This window comes from Kogia breviceps, chromosome 19 (genome assembly GCF_026419965.1).
Source record: "Kogia breviceps isolate mKogBre1 chromosome 19, mKogBre1 haplotype 1, whole genome shotgun sequence".
Taxonomy (NCBI): domain Eukaryota; kingdom Metazoa; phylum Chordata; class Mammalia; order Artiodactyla; family Physeteridae; genus Kogia; species Kogia breviceps.
In genome coordinates this window covers 25,534,667-25,553,739 of record NC_081328.1, presented here as the reverse complement: position 1 = coordinate 25,553,739, position 19,073 = coordinate 25,534,667, and the positions used below count along the sequence as shown (strand labels likewise).

Here is a 19,073-nt window from a genome sequence, read left to right as displayed (position 1 = left end):
TTCCTAGGAGAAAATACAAGAAAAAAGTATCTATCCAGATTACCGATCACTCTTTGAACATTACTTAGGAATAACACAATCTTAAAATAGCTCAATTTTGAAAAACACAGAAAATGCTGGAGTGTTATTCTTATACTCAGGATCTCTTTTTGAAAAAGAAATCAGTATTAGAAAGTAATTTTGTCCTGACATTGGTGGGATGAGATACATTTGTACTGTTCACAAATTCTACACACAAGATTGTCTGTTTCAAATAAGATCAACCCTAATAGGGAACAAGAAGTAGAGGAGCCAACTTTAGGAGATGCATTCATTCCAGGGTACTTGGTTAATGCCTCTCGGGTTTTACCAGCACATCTCTGAAAGGAGATGCACATCCTAATCTCACAGCTATTTAACAGTGATCACTTTCCTTATACACAGAAAATATGCTTACCTCTTTGACAGCTCCAGTCTTGACTGCAAAGAAAATGTTATTACAAGAACCCAATTCTAGGTGCCCAACTACATTTTTTTTTTTTTTTTGGTATGCGGGCCTCTCACTGTTGTGGCCTCTCCCGTTGCGGGGCACAGGCTCCGGATGAGCAGGCCCAGCGGCCATGGCTCACGGGCCCAGCCGCTCCGCGGCATGTGGGATCTTCCCGGACCGGGGCACGAACCCGTATCCCCTGCATTGGCAGGCGGACTCTCAACCACTGCGCCACCAGGGAAGCCCCCAACTACATTTTATCATCACAAATAGCTCTCAGTGTTTCTTAACCGGAGGATTATTGGCATTGTGTGTAACATAATTCTTAGTTGTGGGGGACCATTCCAGACTCCTGTCCTATTCACTAAAAACCAGCAGTTTTCAAGGTCGCTGTGACAAGCAAAAACATACCCATATGTTTCCAGCTGCCCCTTAGTGAGAATCACTGAGATCCAAGATTAAAATCTATTAACTTCGTGACTTCCACAGAAAGCAACTGCTTCATTACCTTCAGTAACAATGACTGAAGAGGAACACTTTGTTTAAAAAAACATTGTAATTAAATATTACTTTGGAAAAACAAGCTGATTTCTTCAAATCCACAGTGATCTGCAAGGATTAGATGCACAATGTGCAATACTTATTGTTCCCAAATGCACACATACCTTCACAGGAAAATGACTGTTTACCTTGTACTGGCAAATCTTACCCCATTTATCTTTAGTATAAAAATACGTCCATCCACTACAATAAGATAAAAAGACGTGTAGATCTTCTTGATAAATTCCCTCACACTGATGTTTCTGGAAACTGCTGTTGTCTTTGCTCCAAAACTTGCTGATATAATAGTTGTTGCTGTTTCTGTAAACACTGCACCACTTCTGGACTTCTTAGTAAGAAGTCTTTTTTGATTTAACACTTGTTCTAAAAGTGTAGGTCTTGCAGGTTGATCCCCAAAAGATCCTGTTCTATGTTTAACAGTGGAGAGTATATTATCTGCACTTTCCTCAAGTTTGACGTTTCCCGCGCTGCCAACCTGGGCGGCCCCACCGCAGTTCAGGGCCTGGTCACTTTTCTTCTTCTTGTGCTTATCCTTGTACATCTTGTTGCGGTGTTTCTTGCACATCCACGGCTTGCGCTGCCTGGCCACCTGGCTCGTGGTCTCGCTGCCAACCTCTCCCCCAGAGTGGGTCTCCTCGTCCTCCAGATCCTCCAAACTAGCCGTGCTCTCGCCTCCCCCGAGGGTCCGAAGTGTCCAGCAGGTCTGTCTCATCTTCCCCGCCTCCTCCTCGCCATCCCCCGCCACTTCGCACAGGTACCGAACGGGATTGCCCGCCCTGGCGCTGCCCGCGCCGGGGCCGGAGCCTGCCGCAGGACGCATTTCGGCCGCAGCCTCGTCCTGGCCTCCACAGGGGCGCATCACCAGCAGGGTGAACTGCGAGGCCGCAGCCGGGACGGGGGCTGGAGCCAGGGCCTGGCCGGGGCCAGGGGCGGGGTCTCCGGGGCGGAGCGCGCCGCTAGCGGCGCCGGCCCCGCGCCCTCAGCGACAGCCTGCACCTCCGTGCCGCTGAGACCTGGCGAGGTTCCACGACTCCAACCTTTCAGCACCTGCCGGGCCCAAGTGCACTTAGCAAACCAAGACCCGGGACCCGCGAGAGGAAAAGGGGCTGGAATATAGTTGATTAACAATGTTGTGTTAGTTTCAGGTGTACAGCAAAGTGATTCAGTTATACATATATATGTATCTATTCTTTTTCAAACTATTTTCCCATTTAGGTTGTTACATAATATTGCGCAGAGTTCCCTGTGCTATACAGTAGGTTCTTGTTGGTTATCCATTTTAAATATAACATTGTGTATATGTCAATCCCAAACTCCCTAACTATCCCGTCTTGCAATTACATTTCTGGTGGTTGTTCTAGGGATTATAATATGCATCCTTAACTCATCATAGTCTATTTAGAATGAATATATTAAATGAATGAATATGTAAAATATGAGAATCTTATTACATTAAAATTTTATTTACCACCTCTTTTGCTATTGTTGTCATGTATTTTACACATACATACATAATAAACCCCACACTATCGTTAAAGTCATTAATAAGGAAGTCATTAGACTAGGGTGGCTCTAATGCTTTGGCAGCCAAAGTAAGCAAGCCAACACCTAAGCCAGAGTCAATTTCTATAAATGCCTCAAGGGTAAAAAAATCAAAACTTGAGAACAGCCAATCACAAACAGCCAACTAGACTTTCCCAAATAATGCAACTGCTCAAGCTAGAGCCAATTAAATAATTTCCTTGCTTTGTTCACGCGACTGCTCTGTAAAAGCCTTTTCCCTTGGCTCCTGACAGTAGAGTGCCCTCTAACCAGTTTCAGTTTGGCACTGCCTGATTCAAATCAATGTTTGCTCCAATGAACTCTTCAAAAGTTTAATGTGCCTCAGTTTATCTTTTAACATTATTATATTATTACATTTACTTTATTTTTTATAAATTTATTTATTTATTTTTGGCTGTGTTGGGTCTTCATTGCCGTGCACGGGCTTTCTCTAGCTGTGGTGAGCTAGGACTACTCTTCGTTGCAGCGTGCGGCCTTCTCATTGCGGTGGCTTCTCTTGCTGTGGAGCATGGGCTCTAGGTGCAGAGGCTTCACTAGTTGTGGCACACGGGCTCAGTAGTTGTGATGCACAGGCTTAGTTGCTCCCCGACATGTGAGGTCTTCCCGGACCAGGGCTCGAACCCGTGTCCCCTGCATTAGCAGGCAGATTCTTAACCACTGCGCCACCAGGGAAGTCCTACATTTACTTTAAACAGTCAGTCACCTCTCAAAGAAAATAAAAGAAGAAGAAAATACGTTATACATAAAAAGATAGATATGTTCTCCACATATTTACCATTTCCAGTACTCTTTATTCTGCCGATGGCTACAAGTTTACTTCAGCATATCTTGTAGTGCACACCTGCTGGCAATGAATTCTTTCAGCTTTTATGTATCTGAAAATGTCTTTATTTCATCTTCATTTTTAATGGGTAATTTCACAGAATATATAATTCCTGGTTGACTCTCCTTTCAACACTTTAAAGATGTCATTCTGTTGTCTTCTATCCTCAATTGTTTCTGATGAGACGTCAACTGTCATTTGTACTGGTGCTCCCTTGTAGGTAACGTATTTTATTTCCTCTGGTGGGTTTTGAGATTATCTCTTTAACTGTGATTTTCAGCATATTAACTATAATGCTCCTAGATGTCTTTTTTTATTTTAAATCCTGCTTAGGGTTTGCTAGGCTTCTTAGATTTGTAACTTGTTCTCTTTTTCCAAATTTGGGCAAATTTTTTGGTCTTTGTTTCTTCATTTTTTTTGGCCTCATTTCCTCTCTCCAGTTATATATATGTTCGCTTGCTTGATATTGTCCCATAGTTTACTGAGGCTTTGTTAATCTTTTTAAATCTTATTTTCTTTTTCTTCTTTAGATAGGATCATTTCTATTGATCTGATTTCAGGTTTACTAATCCTTTCTTCTGAAGTCTCCAATTTGCTGTTAATTCCCTAAAGTTAAATTTTAATTTCAGATATTTTATTTTTCCATTCTAGAATTTCCACTTGGTTCTTTTTTTATAGTTTCCATTGTTTTGCTGAAATTTACCATCCATCTATTCATTATACTATATTTTTCTTTAAGTCCATAAAAATATTTTAATAGCTACTTAACATTATTGTCTATTAAGTCCAACATTTGGGTCATCTTGGAGTCTGTTCTATTGACTTTTATTTGTTTGTTTTTCTTCATCAGGGGTCAAATCTCCTGGCTTTTTCACAGTAATAATTATTTTATTGTATGCTGGACATCGTGGGTGATATATTTTTTTAATATTTATTTATTTATTTGGTTGTGCTGGGTCTTACTTGCGGCATGCAGGCTCCTTAGTTGCAGCTCACCACTTCCTTAGTTGTGGCACTTGAGCTCCTTAGTTGTGGCAGGCAGGATCCTTAGTTGTGGCTCTCAGGCTTCTTAGTTGCAGCATGCAAACTCTTAGTTGTGGCATGCATGGGGTATCTAGTTCCCTGAGCAAGGGATTGAACCCAGGCTCCCTGCATTGGGAATGCAGAGTCTTAACCATTGAGCCACCAGGGAAGTTCCCATTGTGGGTGATATATTTTAAGATGTCTGGATTACATTGTCTTCCTTTAAAGGGTATTGATTTTTGTTCTTGTAGGTAATTAAATTACAGGCATATCCTTTTGACCATTTTAGCCTTGGTTTTATTCTTTATTAGAGTGGGTGTATTTCAGTTTGGACCTTTTTTAAAAAATTTTATTAATTTATTAACTTATTAATTTATTTTTGGCTGCATTGGGTCTTCGTTGCTGCACATAGTCTTTCTCTAGTTGGGGAGAGTGAGGGCTACTCTTTGTTGTGGTGCACGGGCTTCAGTAGTTGTGTCACGTGGGCTCAGTAGCTGTGGCTTGTGGGCTCACTAGTTGTGGCACATGGGCTTAGTTGCTGCACGGCATGTGGGATCTTCCCTGATCAGGGCTCAAACCTGTGTCCCCTGCATTGGCAGGTGGATTCTTAACCACTGCACCACCAGGGAAGTCCCTCAGTTTGGACTTTAATCTTAGGGCTCAGCCCTTAAACTAAGACATATTCCTGACTCCTAAATTATGTCTTTACTGGAGTCTCACCTGAAAGCCCAAAGTGCTCATAGAAGTCTCTGCACTCTGGCTTGGCCAGACACTAATACCTCTCAGAACAGCACAATCTCTAGTATCACCATTCAGCTCTCAGCCCACAACAGATCATCTCTGCTAGGCCTCACAGAGCCTCACCCTGTGCCTGTGCAGCCTAGCCCTCACCCAGGGACCATGGTGAATTCCTGTGCAACTTCCTCTTCTTTAATAACCTGCCTCCAATTTTCAGCTGCTTCAGTAGCCCAGTAACCCACTCCCTGCCTCCTTAGCTCAGCAAGCTTTCCTTCCACGTAGGATTCACCTCCATGCACCACAGAAGAAATCTTCAGTGATTGTGAGGCTTACTTCATGTGTTTCTCGTCTCTCCAGTATCATACGCCTACACCAACCATCTTTTGCTTGAAAATAGGTGTATCACATATCTCGTTCAGTTCTATAGTTGTTCAATGAGAGGGAATCTTGTGCCAATTACTCTGTTATAGCCAGAGGTGGACATTATTATGTCTTTTTTTACTTTTTTAAAAAATTTATCTTCTCATTTCTAATTTCTCTTTATTTATTTTATTTATTTGTTTTGGCTGAGTAGGCTCTTAGTTGCAGCATGCAGGATCTTTGTTGAGGCATGTGGGAATCTTTCTTGTGGCACAGGCTCTTCATTGTGTCACACAGGCTTCTCTCTAGTTGTGGCATGCGGGTTTTCTCTCTCTAGTTGCGGTGCTTGGGCTCCAGGGCGCGTGAGCTCTGTAATTGCGACATGCAGGCTCTCTCATTGAAAAGTGTGAGCTCAGTAGTTGCGGCGCACGGGCTAATTGCCCTGCGGCATGTGGGATCTTAGTTCCCTGACCAGGGATTGAACCCACATCTCCTGTATTGGAAGATAGATTCTTTACCACTGGACCACCAGGGAAGTCCCCTATTCTGTCTTTTTTTGACATCAGATTCTTTCAGAACTTTTTGTTTCTCATGTTTCTTGGTTTTGTTTTTTAAATATTTATTTATTTTGGCTGCACCGGGTCTTAGTTGCAGCACATTGGATCTTCGTTGAGGCATGGGGGATCTTTTAGTTGCGGCATGTGGGCTTCTTAGTTGTGGCACATGGACTCTTAGTTGTGGCATGTGAACTCTTAGTTGTGGCATGCATGTGGGATCCCAACCAGTGACTGAACCCATGTCCCCTGAGTTGGAAGCATAGAGTCTTACCCACTGGACCACCAGGGAAGTCCCTGTTTCTCATGTTTTTGATGCTCCTTTCTACTGGGGCCCTAAGTTTAGGCCTAGCCCACCATTTGGATAATCCAGCACCACCCTGTCTCCTATTTCCAATTTTTTCCCACTCTATCTTCTAATCCTAAAAATGGATTAAGATCAAGAGAATAAGGAGACAAGCCACAGAATGGGACAAAATATTGGCAAAACACATAGCTGACAAAAGACTGTTACTCAAAATATACAAAGAACTCTTAAAACTCAATAATAAGAAAACAAACAACCCAAATAAAATATGAGAAAAGACCTGAACAAGCATTTTACCAAAGAAGATATACGAATGTCAAATAAGCATATGAAAAGGTGCTCCACATGACATGTCATCAGGGAAATGCAAATTAAAGCAAAGAAATACCAGTCTACATTGATTAGAATGGCCAAAATCTAGAACCCTGACAACTCCCAACAGGAACTCTCATTCATTGTTGGTAGGAATACAAAAATTATTTGTATGTGTTCCAAAGTAGCAAACCCTACTTTGGAACAGTTTGGCAGTTTCTTACACAGCTAAACACAGTTTTACCATTCAATTCAGCAATCATGCTCATTGACATTTACCCAAAGGAGTTGAAAATTTATATCCACACAAAAGCCTACACACAGATATTTATTTCAGCTTTATGCATAATTGCCACAACTTGGAAGCAGTCAAGATGTCCTTCAGTAGGTGAATGGGTAAATAAACTTTGGTACATCCAGACGATGGAATATTATTCAGTGCTAAAAAGAAATGAGCCATCAAGTTACGACATGGAGGAAACTTAAATGTGTATTACTAAGTGAAAGAAGCCAAGGCTACATACTATATGATTCCAGTTATATGACTTCTTGGATAAGGCAAAATATATGGAGACTCTACAAAGGATTAGTGGTTTCCAGAGGATTTTTAAGGTTATGAAACTATTCTGTGTGATACCATAATGGGGGGTACATGTCATTTAGTAACACATTTAGTAAATGCATTTAGTAAAAACCCATAGACTGTACAACACCAAAGTGAACCTTAGCATAAACTATGGACTTTGAGTGATAATGATGTATCTATGTAGGTTCATCAATTGTAACAAATGTACCACTGTGGTCTCTGATGTTGCATGTGTGGGGTCAGGGGATAGATGGGAACTCTCCCACAGCACAGTTTTTTGCTGTGACCCTAAAACTGCTCTAGAAAGAAAGTCTATTTTGAAAAAATGGATTAGGAGTCAAAATGATGCTGGATTAAACAAATGCTAGAGGGAACTCCAGCTAAAGGAAATGTAACACACTTAGGGAATTTCCAGGAGAACGTGTTGTTTACATGGGTTATGACGCCATCTAAAGCTAGACAGAGTTCATTTATACTTAGAACGTTAGCCCATTCTTTTAACTGGACTCACAGAGGAAGCAATAGTTCTATGAATTCAAAACATCAAATAATTGCTTAACAACAAACACGATGGGCATTTTAGAGCCCAGGAGTTTATCATCCTGAGTAGTATGCTTTAGACTAATTTTTAAAATGAGTTGTATTTCTATGCATTTTATCCCCAATGATATTCATTGTAGCTTTTTTTCAAAATAACAGAAACCTGGAAACTATCTAAACATTTAGTAACGAAGGACTGCTTAAGTAAATTGATACATCCATGTGATGTGACAGTATACAAACCTTCACAAAGATGCTCCAGGTGAATATTTAAGGACATGGGGGAATACTTGCATGATAACATTTTTTTGTTTAGTTTTTGAGGTGATCGTATTTTTATTCTAGCTTTAATTCCATTTTAAGAAAACAGTTTGCTAAAATGTTTTATTAAAAATATAAAACATTTGGGAAAAACGTATTTTTACTTTGTTTCCCTATCTCTCATTTCTTTTTTCTTTTGAGAAAGACCAAAGACACACCATCATTTTGCATCTGTTATATTTACTTATATTCTTTTTTGTTGTTACTGTTCTAGCCATGATGTGATATTCTAGGTGAAGTTTTTAACCACTATATAGCAACATCATTTGGGAGTAGGTTAAATAGCCATTTGCATGTATTGATTTTATATTTCTAGATATTAATGTTTTTTCTTTTTTCCTTTTTGGTTTTCTTGAAGTATAGTTGATTACTGTTGTGTAATTTCTGCTATACAGCAAAGTGATTCAGTTTTATATATATATATATATATATATATATATATATACATACATATATATATATTCCTTTTTTATATTCTTTTCCATTATGGTTTATCACAGGTTATTGAACATTAGTTCCCTGTGCTATACAGTAGGACCCTGTTGTTTATCCATTGTATATATAATAGCTTACATCATGATAACATTTTGAAGTGAACAAAGCAACTTGCAGAAGAGTATATACAATTTGATTCTGTTTCATTTAAATTTATTTGTGTGTAGAAAGAGGTTATACATCAAAATGTTTAGTTATTTGTGGGTAAATGTATTATGGGCATTTTTCTTCTTCATCATTTATGCATTTTCTAAATTTTTACAAACAATGTATATATTGTTTTTAAGAAGAAAAATATATAATTTTTAAAATGAGTTGAATGATATGAACAAAAAGGAGTTAATGTTAGAAATAGGGAAGATGGTTGATTTTTATCAACTTTGTTTCCACAGAAGAATGATGGTTCATGACATTGAGCAAAATGTTATTACATTAAATTAGAATCATACTGATCTTCTCATAATGTGCCCCCTGCCCCCCAAAAGGAAGTATTAAGTGGACAGTATTTTCTATAGTTTACCCTTCTTTTATTTTTTTTTATTTTTTTGTGGTACACGGGCCTCTCACTGCTGTGGCCTCTCCCGTCGCGGAGCACAGGCTCCGGACGCGCAGGCCCAGCGGCCATGGCTCACGGGCCCAGCCGCTCCGCGGCACGTGGGATCTTCCCGGACCGGGGCACGAACCCGCGTCCCCTGCATAGACAGGCGGACTCTCAACCACTGCGCCACCAGGGAAGCCCTACCCTTCTTTTATAGGAAATGGCCGGGTATGCCTCTTATATACCAGGAGCTTTGTATCAATTTTTTAGGAACCCTCACAACTCTGAGTTTGCATTCTCCCTGTTTCTTCAGCTCCCCGTTTCTTCAGAGCTGTTAAGTGACTTGTCCAAGTTCCTATGACTTTTATATGAGACATCTGTTAAAAACAAACAAAACAAACCAAAAAAACCCCAACAACCTACATTATAAGATTCCGAAATACACAAGCAGCTTAAGATTCTTGTCGGTATAGCACAGTGGTCAAAGACACCAACACCAACTCTGGAGCTCAGAATAGCTGGTTTCAAGTCTCAAATCTGCCATTTATTCTGTGTGTCTTCTGGACAAATTACTTGGCTTCTTGGTGCCTCCGTGTGTTAGCCATAAAAGGAAGGCAACTTGACTTAGGGTTTCCGTGAGGATTAAATGAGTGAAGGTATGTAAAGCACTTAAAATAGTAAGAACTCAATAACTGATAAAGGTCAGCTGGAGTGCAGTGTCACATCCATTCTCTTCCATCCTAGGAGCCAGATCATTGCTCAGATGCAGTATTGTGACTGGAAAGCAGGGCTCCAACTTGCTGATCTATTGTTCTTTGCTCCTGTCTGCCAGGGAGCCCTCAGTAGTTTAAATCGCCATGGCCTCTGAGGATGTGTGACCTGCAAAAAGCCACCTTGAGGGTATGATCGGAGTATTGGTATACTCCTTCAGTTAAATGAGCCAAAACAAATTCTCTAAAGTTGGAGTTTTTCATCTGAGGTTCTCCAGTGGATCTGGAGAACACTGGATCTCCAGTGTTACCAAGGTATTTAAAACTGTGTTTGTAGCTGTCCTTCAAATCCACACAGTAAAATCAGGGACATTATATTATAGTTGTACCTCATTTTGAAACAAAGATGGTATCTCCACTTGGTCCACCAAACTTGGCTGTTTCCAGAAATTAAATCTGGAATTCAAAATAGAAGATTAGCCATATTTTTATCACTGTCATTCCTGTAATTATTTGACTAGCTTTCTCTAGATTGTTGCCCAAAAGGAGATCCAAAGAGGGTTGGTAGACTGGCAGCTTTAATGCAATAAGTGTTTGGAAAGCCAAGGGTTTTATAAGACAGTATTTGTCTTAAAAAACAGGAAGGGGGAGCATGTTACCTATATTTCTTCTATTTCTACATTGTTGTTAAAAATCTTAATATGACCACGCATGACACATCATACATTTGGATTTATTGGGAAGGGAAAAAAAAAACTAAAAATATTTCACTGGTTATTATCATAAAGAAATTTTTTTTTTTTAAAGCAGCAAGACCCTTATTCATGTTGCACACAGAGCAGCTCATTCTAATTATCTATTAAGAGGCCAAAAACACATTCTGGAACTCAATTGTGCTTGGCTTTTTTTACCTAATGATTTTGCAAGAGCACATTCTTAAGAGATTTAGCTCCAGACCTTTTGCTCAGCTCCTAACAGTGGAATTTTGTTTGTTTGTTTCTTCTTGCTCAGCTACTAACCAGGTGATGGGGAGGTGGGACCCTGCACGTTTGGCCACACCCCATCAGCCGCTGGCAACTGGCCACTGCCAGGTCTGGATGTCTGCGGAGGCACCATGATTGAGGCCCTGGGTCACATTTCCTTGGTGTCCCCCAGGCTCTCCACCCCCACAGAGGGTTATGCTTTTGGACAATTGCAGATCCCTTATTCTTTCCCCTGTCGCCTGGGGTAACTGTGGAGCCTCAGGAAGACAGAAATATCAATGACAGTCAGGGTTTGCTGTACATTTCTTACTCCACGTTGGAAATCCATCAGGGCCTGTATCACTAGCTGCGTCTGTATCTTCTCTCCCCACGCCCACCCCAACCCTACAACTTCTCTCTTTCCTGTTGCCCAGTAGTTCTACTTTCTGATGTTTTCCTAAGTAACATTCCTATTGATACCATATCCCTTTCAAACATACTACAAAATTATACATGGGACTTCCCTGGTGGCACAGTGGTTGGGAGTCTGCCTGCCAATGAAGGGGACATGGGTTCAAGCCCTGGTCAGGGAAGATCCCACATGCTGCGGAGCAACTGAGCCCATGTGCCATAACTACTGAGCCTTTGCTCTAGAGCCCACAAGCCACAACTACTGAGCCTGTGTGCCACAACTACTGAAGCCTGCACGCCTAGAGCCCCTGCTCCACAACAAGAAAAGCCACCACAATGAGAAGCCCGTGCACCACAACAAAGAGTAGCCCGCTCGCTGCAACTAGAGAAAGCCCATGCACAGCAACAAAGACCCAACACAGCCAAAAATAATTGATTAATTAATTAATTAATTTTAAAAAAAATTGTACAGGTATGGCATGCTTGTGGCAATACATTTACAGAGAGGAAGGATTAAAACAGTGAAAATCTCCCCTCCATCAGTCCCTCTGTGCAGAGGTGACCACTATTAGGTTTCACAGAAATCCTTCCAGAATATTTTTATCCATATCCTGTATCAGGAACCTCTTTTCTAATGCAAATGGGAAATATACTCTATAAATATATTATATGTTACAATTTGCATTTTCACTTAATACCACATCTATGGGCTTCCCTGGTGGCGCAGTGGTTGAGACTCCGCCTGCAGATGCTGGGGACACGGGTTCGTGCCCCGGTCCGGGAAGATCCCACGTGCCGCGGAGCGGCTGGGCCCGTGAGCCATGGCCGCTGAGCCTGCGCGTCCGGAGCCTGTGCTCCGCAACGGGAGAGGCCACAACAGTGAGAGGCCCGCGTACCGCAAATAAATAAATAAATAAATAAATAAATAAAATACTACATCTATGTCTTCCCTGGAATCTTCTACTGCTGGAGAGGTGGTCGAGCTTAGTGGTTAACAGGACAGACCCTGAAGCGGACAACCTAGATCTGGACGCCGGCTCCTTCATCTGCTAGCTGTGTGATCACAGGCAAGGGACTTAACCTCTGCGCCTCAGTTTCCTCTTCTGTAGAAAGGAAATCCTAACAGTTCCTATCTCATGTAAATGAAATAACACATGTAAAGTGCTTAGAAAAACAGCGGGCCCAGAGCTATCGTCACCATCTCTATTCTCCAAACTTCCCTGTCACGACCTTCTCATCTCCAGCCGTGGGTCTCAGTCTGGGGCCAGAATGGCAGCAGCGGCCCCTCCTAGGCTATGAGAGTGACCAGGCCAGCATGGTGGTAGGGCTGCTCAGAGCCGCTCAGGCCATGCTGCGTCCATTTCCTGCTCCTGAATGAACTGCTGTGTCATGAAACAGTGTCCAAATGTGTGAGGTGCCCAAAGGGCTCACGGCACCTGTGTGCCAAGACTTGGATCCCCACAGCTCTGGGCCAGCCAGAACCCATGGGTGGTCACCTCTGGCCACTAACAGCGTCATTTTCTTCTCCCGGTATGCCCTACCAATATAATTCTCTACGTGAGCCCCTGTGTGAGAAAGGTCACAAAGCACTGCTCACGGCACTCACTGAATGTATCAGTCCTGGCCCAAATAAAACATTCAGTCTCTGAAAGCCCTGAGCCAGCCCCCAGCTGTAGTAGCTGCGTCACTGCCTTTTTCCTCTGCAATGAAAGAGAATCTCAGGTTTGCCATGTCAGCCCCCAAGAGAAAGCTTCACAGCAGACGGCAGGTGTAGTCAAGCAGAAGTCCCTTTGATTAGTCTGATGGGCAGGGCAGTGCCAGCGTTCCGCCTGTGTCCTCCTCTGCCTCAGTACTTGGCAGATCTTCCCGTGCACGCGTCCCCTGTTTGCTTGGGGTTTGCTTAATGCAACTTCCGACACAGCAGGTCTGGGGTGGGCGGAGACCCTGCATTCCTATTCAGCTCCCAGGAAGGGGCCGCTGCTGATGTGTGGACCCACCGCTGATGTGTGGACCCACCGGAGCAGCAAGGTCTTGGCTTAGCCTGCTGAACCCTTTCCCTTAGTGTTTGAAACCCAGGAGCCAAGAGAGTGGCCTGTGCCATTGACCCTGAGGCTGTATCTCAGCGAAACTGACCTGGTTCAGTGTAAGTTTGCTGGCTGAGATGTGTAACGGACACAACCAATGCCTTTGGACTCTGTTATGATGGGATTGTTTTTTTTTTAAAAAAAAAATTCAGACATTATCTTATAGCCACATTTCATACAGTAAAACCCTCCCCAAACCCTGCCCCAATCCAGTCACTTAACACGTGGGGTAGCATTACTGCAAGGTTAACAAATTTACCAGCCTGCGTGTCCTGCAGAGCAAACTGCCAATCCCCTTATATCCCAAATGCATTTTTGGGGGGGTTTCATTATACATATGCTCCCATAATCTCTCACTGGTTCCTCTCTGAATGTCTTTTCTGTTAACTGGAACAAAACAAAACAAACCAAAAAACCACCTGAGTGGTTTTCTTAATATAACCACTTTGAAAGTGGAGGTCATGTGTTCTAAGTGGCTAGAGCCCTGGGAGAAAAGCTGTACCACTCAAACATGAGAATAAGAGACACAACAGTTTGGAGATAATGGGTGGATTCGCAGAAATCTCCAAGCCTCCTATTCTGAAAAGCATCACTGATGAGAATTAGATGACTGACTTCCTCCTACCTGAAAGAGGAAATTAGAGAAAATCTAAACATGACAAATATGATATGAAATATGACACAAGTTATTTCTAACAGGTGAAAATAAATTAAAAATAAGGGGGTTCAAGTGCTACCAAAAATTTGGAGCCGGACCTTGGGCAAGTCACATAACGGAAACATAAATGATAACTAATGACTCATCAAGCACTTACTATGTGCCAGGGCCTGTGCTAAATGCTTTACATGCATTATTATCTCACTCAGTCCTCACCACACTCCTATTGGTGGGTATTGTGATGAGGAAATCGAGGCTCAGAGAGGCTAGATAACTTGTCTTATGAAAAAACGACTAAGAAGAGTACAAGGCAGAACTGCACCTGGTTCATCAGACTCCAGCGCCCATGTTCTAACCACAAGCACCTCTGTTATTTCACCTACACTGAGTCTGCCGTTTCAGGGTAAAATGGAGGTTAGGCTTCACTATTCCAAAGGTGGCTTCTGGCTTTAACATTTTGTGACCCTACAATGACCGAAGATTGCATGCTTAGATTCCAGTAAAGACTCACAGTTCAGGGCTTCCCTAGTGGCGCAGTGGTTGAGAGTCCGCCTGCCGATGCGGGGGACGTGGGTTCGTGCCCCGGTGCGGGAAGATCCCACGTGGCGCGGAGCGGCTGGGCCCGTGAGCCATGGCCGCTGAGCCTGTGCGTCCGGAGCCTGTGCTCCGCAACGGGAGAGGCCACGGCAGTGAGAGGCCCGCGTACCGCAAAAAAAAAAAAAAAAAAAAAGACTCACAGTTCAGACCTGAGCTTTATTTCTCCCTTGAGTCCACTGGGACACGGAAGAGATGATATTCTCCTGGCTGGCCATTCCCATGGGGGTGCCTGGACTGTTTAAAGAGCTGGGTACTCACTGTAACCCCACTCTCATTTAGGCAGTTAATCTTTAGAACGAACATTTCAAAACAGGATACCTAAATATAACTTGAAAGTGAAATGAATCCACCGTAAAGAATATCCAATGCTAATACTCAGTAGTGACTTTTCTTTCTGAAGGTTAAGTTGGAGTTTACTTCATTTTCATTTATTTATTTTCTGGGGCCGCGCTGCATGGCATGGAGGATCTTAGTTCCCTGACGAGGGATAGAACCCGTTCCCCCCGCAGTAGAAGCACAGAGTCTTAACCACTGGACAGCCAAGGAAGTCCCAGAGCTGGAGATTATTATTATTATTATTATTATTATTATTATTATTTGGCCACTCCACACGGCTTGTGGGATTTAAGTTCCCTGACCAGGGATCGAACCCAGGCCCTCGGCAGTAAGAGCAAAGGAGCCCTAACCTCTGGACCGCCAGGGAATTCACCAGAGTTGATTAATTAGCTTCTTTTGAGTCTTATTAAAGTCTTAAGAGTAGACCAATACTTTCTGAATGTAACATTTTCAAGCATTACTTTAACATTTCATTATAACTCTAAGGGTGGGTTGGTCTCATTCTACAAATGAAGACACTCACCCTTTGTCACCCAGCTCAGATGAGGACCCAACTTGGATTTCAAAACCCGTTTTCTTTCCACTATGACAGCAGTTCTCCAGATGTAGTCTGTGGACTCCTGCAGGTCCTCTAGACGCTTTTGGGGGGGTCTGTGAGGTCAAAACTCCTAAGCCATCATTTGTCTTTTCACATCTTGATGTTTGCCGTGACGGTGCAAAAGCAACAAACTGCTGCACTTGAGCACCAATCTAGCCAGTGGTGTCCTTGGCCTCACTCACGGTAGGAAAGAAAAAAAAAGCCAGTTGCACTTAAGAATGTCCCCGATGGAGCAGAGACAATTGTTGTTATTAAGTCGTGACCCTTAAAGGCACAGTTTCCACAGAATACGGCAGCACGGCAGTTGTCTCAAGGAAAACCACTCGTGCAACTAGTCCCATTGTGAGCTGGACTGTCCCATTTTTCATGGAACACCAGTGTTACTGGAAAAGAAGTACAGACAGAAAATCAGTGGTCATTCTGACATGGGTATTGGCAGACATTGTCTTGACAACGAATGAAGTGAGCCTCTCACTTCAAGAACAACTGACAGTGTTAGTTGCCAATGAAAAAATTTGAGCTTTCAAGCAAAAATTAGAATTTTGGAAAACTCGTATCTGCTATAGTGAGCTGATAGCTTCCCACCACTTAAAGACTTTTCTGATGAGATGAGGCGCTTGGCAGTATTAATAAGTGTAATTTTAAAATACTGCATAATTAAATGTGTCAGGATTTGAAAGAGGGCAGATATCCAGCAACCCTCCCAACAAGATCTGCTCACAACCCAGGGGGTGAGGGTATTGCAGACTCTTCCTTGGGGGCTCTATCTCAGCCCCAGGGATTGTGGCTACCCATCATATATGACTCCAGCCCCTGCTATAGTTAGTAGTTCTCTGGTTGAATTACCCTGTGGTCTCTCTCTCTCCTGATTGGATCAAGGCTGATATAGCTCCCCTTGCAAGCAAGCGCTGAGATCAGTCACCAGGGGAGAAAAACAAACCAGAACAGTCACTGCTGTGAAGGGAAGAGAGCAAGGAGAGGGGCACGACCACCCACCCTCCTCATCTTTGTCAAAAGCAAGAGCTGTTCTTTGACATGGCGAGGGGCGGGGATGCGGTTTGAAGGTGAAAGTTTGGAACAGATGCTTTTAGATATAAATAAAGAATTGAAAATTAGACTCAAGGGCTTCCCTGGTGCTGCAGTGGTTAAGAATCCGCCTGCCAATGCAGGGGACACGGGTTCGAGCCCTGGTCCGGGAAGATCCCACATGACCTGGAGCAACTAGGCCTGTTAGCCACAACTACTGAGCCTGCGCGTCTGGAGCTTGTGCTCCACAACAAGAGGCCGTGACAGTGAGAGGCCCGCGCACCGCGACGAAGAGTGGCCCCCGCTTGCCGCAACTAGAGAAAGCCCTCGCACAGAAACGAAGACCCAACACAACCAAAAATAAATAAATAAATTTATTTTTTTTTAAAAAAGTAAAATAAAATAATTTTTTTAAAAAAGAAAGAAAATTAGACTCAAATAAGTACCTACATCTCCAGCAGGCTAGTTCTTTCACCAGTGCAAAGAGTTTTTGTGACGTCATCCCTTCAGAACAGTTAAAGGACTAGGGAGTGAATGACCCAACCGGTTCAGGTTTGGAAGTAGCTTAAAAAATAGTTAACAGGTGATGAAGTTACCGTCACAGTGTCCAAGATGAGGACAGCAAAGAGTAGACCAATCATATCAGTGATGTGAGTTGAACTGGAGAGCTTGAAGGTTTCACAAGAGGAAAAAGACCCAGTGTGAAATTGGACCAAGTCAGGGTCAGAGTCTTTTCATATAGAGTTGAACAGCTGAGAGCTAAAGCAGTTTAGAACTTAACAGTGACCATGGTCACTGCAGCATTATTTACAATAGCCAAGATGTGGAAACAACCTAAGTGTCCATCCATGGATGAATGGATTTAAAAAATGTGGTAATACATACCATGGAGTATTATTCAGCCTTAAAAAAGAAGGAAATCCTGCCTATGTGACAACATAGATGAACCAAAGGGCATTATGCTAAGTGAAATAAACCAGTCACAGAAGGACAAATACTGCATGACTCCACTTACATAAGGTATCTAGAATAATCAAACTCATAGAAGCAGAGAATGGTGGTTTCCAGAGACTGGAGCTAGCGGAAATGAGGAGCTCTTGTTCAATGGGTATAAAGTTTGTTATGCGAGATGAATGCATTCTAGAGATCTGCTGGACAATATAGTTAACAATACTGTATTGTGCACTTAAAAATTCTGTTAAGAGGGTACGTCTCATGTTGTGTTCTGACTACAAAAACAAAAGTATACGGAAACTTTTGTAGGTGACAGATATTTATTACCTTGATTGTGGTGGTTTCACAATTGTGTGCATTCATCAAATTGAGTACATTAAATATGTGCAGTTTTTGATATATCAGTTATAACTCAATAAAGCTGGTTTTTAAAAAAATTTTAATCCAAACCAAAACAATAAACACTTGATTAAAAAAAAAAAAAAAAAAACTAAATGGTGAGGAGACAACCTGAAGATGGACAAAATTGGGCCATGGGGCCAGAAAGGTAATTAGCCAGAAGGTTCACATGAGCTCCCAAGGATAAAGGCAGCAGGGGAAAATGTGAGGCAGGCGCCCTGATGCTGCTTACACTCAGGCCAAGACAGAGCCTCTTCAGGGACAGCCACCATCCTGCTCTGAAATGACACTAGACTCTCCGTCTTCTGGTTGGGTGGTCTTTGGCAAGTTATTCAATTTTGAGTTGAGAGGAGTTAGATGAGTCACTGCTTTGAGCCCAGAGAATAATCCTAGAATAATACTGGCTGGCATCAAGAACTGTGCTTCTGGACCACCAGTCCAGGAGCAGCGAGGCTCATTCAGTCCCTGGCGTGAGCTTTTTGCCTAGCACCAATGTTTTTACCTCTCCCCTTCTCTGTCACTCCTAGAATAAACGGTATTGTTTAGAGTTTCCACATCTGAAAATTATGTCTGATTTCGAGCAGTAAGAAATACATTTACATTTTACATGGTGATCCAGGACACCTGGATATGGCATATGGCTATTATGTAAATTACATCTTTCATAAAGCAAACTGAAATTTACTAAGTGTGGTGCCCTATTTTTCTATTCTATTTCATTTTTCAAAATGCAGGTCATGACCCCCTAAATCAATACCATGACTCTTCTAGAAGACTGCTATTCATAGTTTGAAAACCACCACCACAGAGGAAAAAGGTGACTCATAAACTGGTTATAATCTGAAGAAAAGACACCCTGAGGTCAACACTTTCCTGCGGTCTAGTCAATGTTTAGTAGTTATGTTTTCTTTAAAACTGAGGTAGGGCTTCCCTGGTGGCGCAGTGGTTGAGAGTCTGCCTGCCGATGCAGGGGACGTGGGTTCGTGCCCCGGTCCGGGAAGATCCCACATGCCACGGAGCGGCTGGGCCCGTGAGCCATGGCCGCTGAGCCTGCGCGTCCGGAGCCTGCGCTCCGCAACGGGAGAGGCCACAACAGTGAGAGGCCTGCGTACTGCAAAAAAAAAAAAACACCTGAGGTATAACTGACA

At 42.7% G+C, this 19,073-nt stretch overlaps 1 pseudogene; it reads right to left on the bottom strand.

The window, feature by feature from the left end:
• Positions 1-1,258: 1,258 nt before the first annotated feature.
• LOC131746399 (regulatory factor X-associated protein pseudogene) lies at positions 1,259-4,388 on the bottom strand (annotated as a pseudogene).
• Between the last annotated feature and the right edge of the window lie 14,685 nt (positions 4,389-19,073).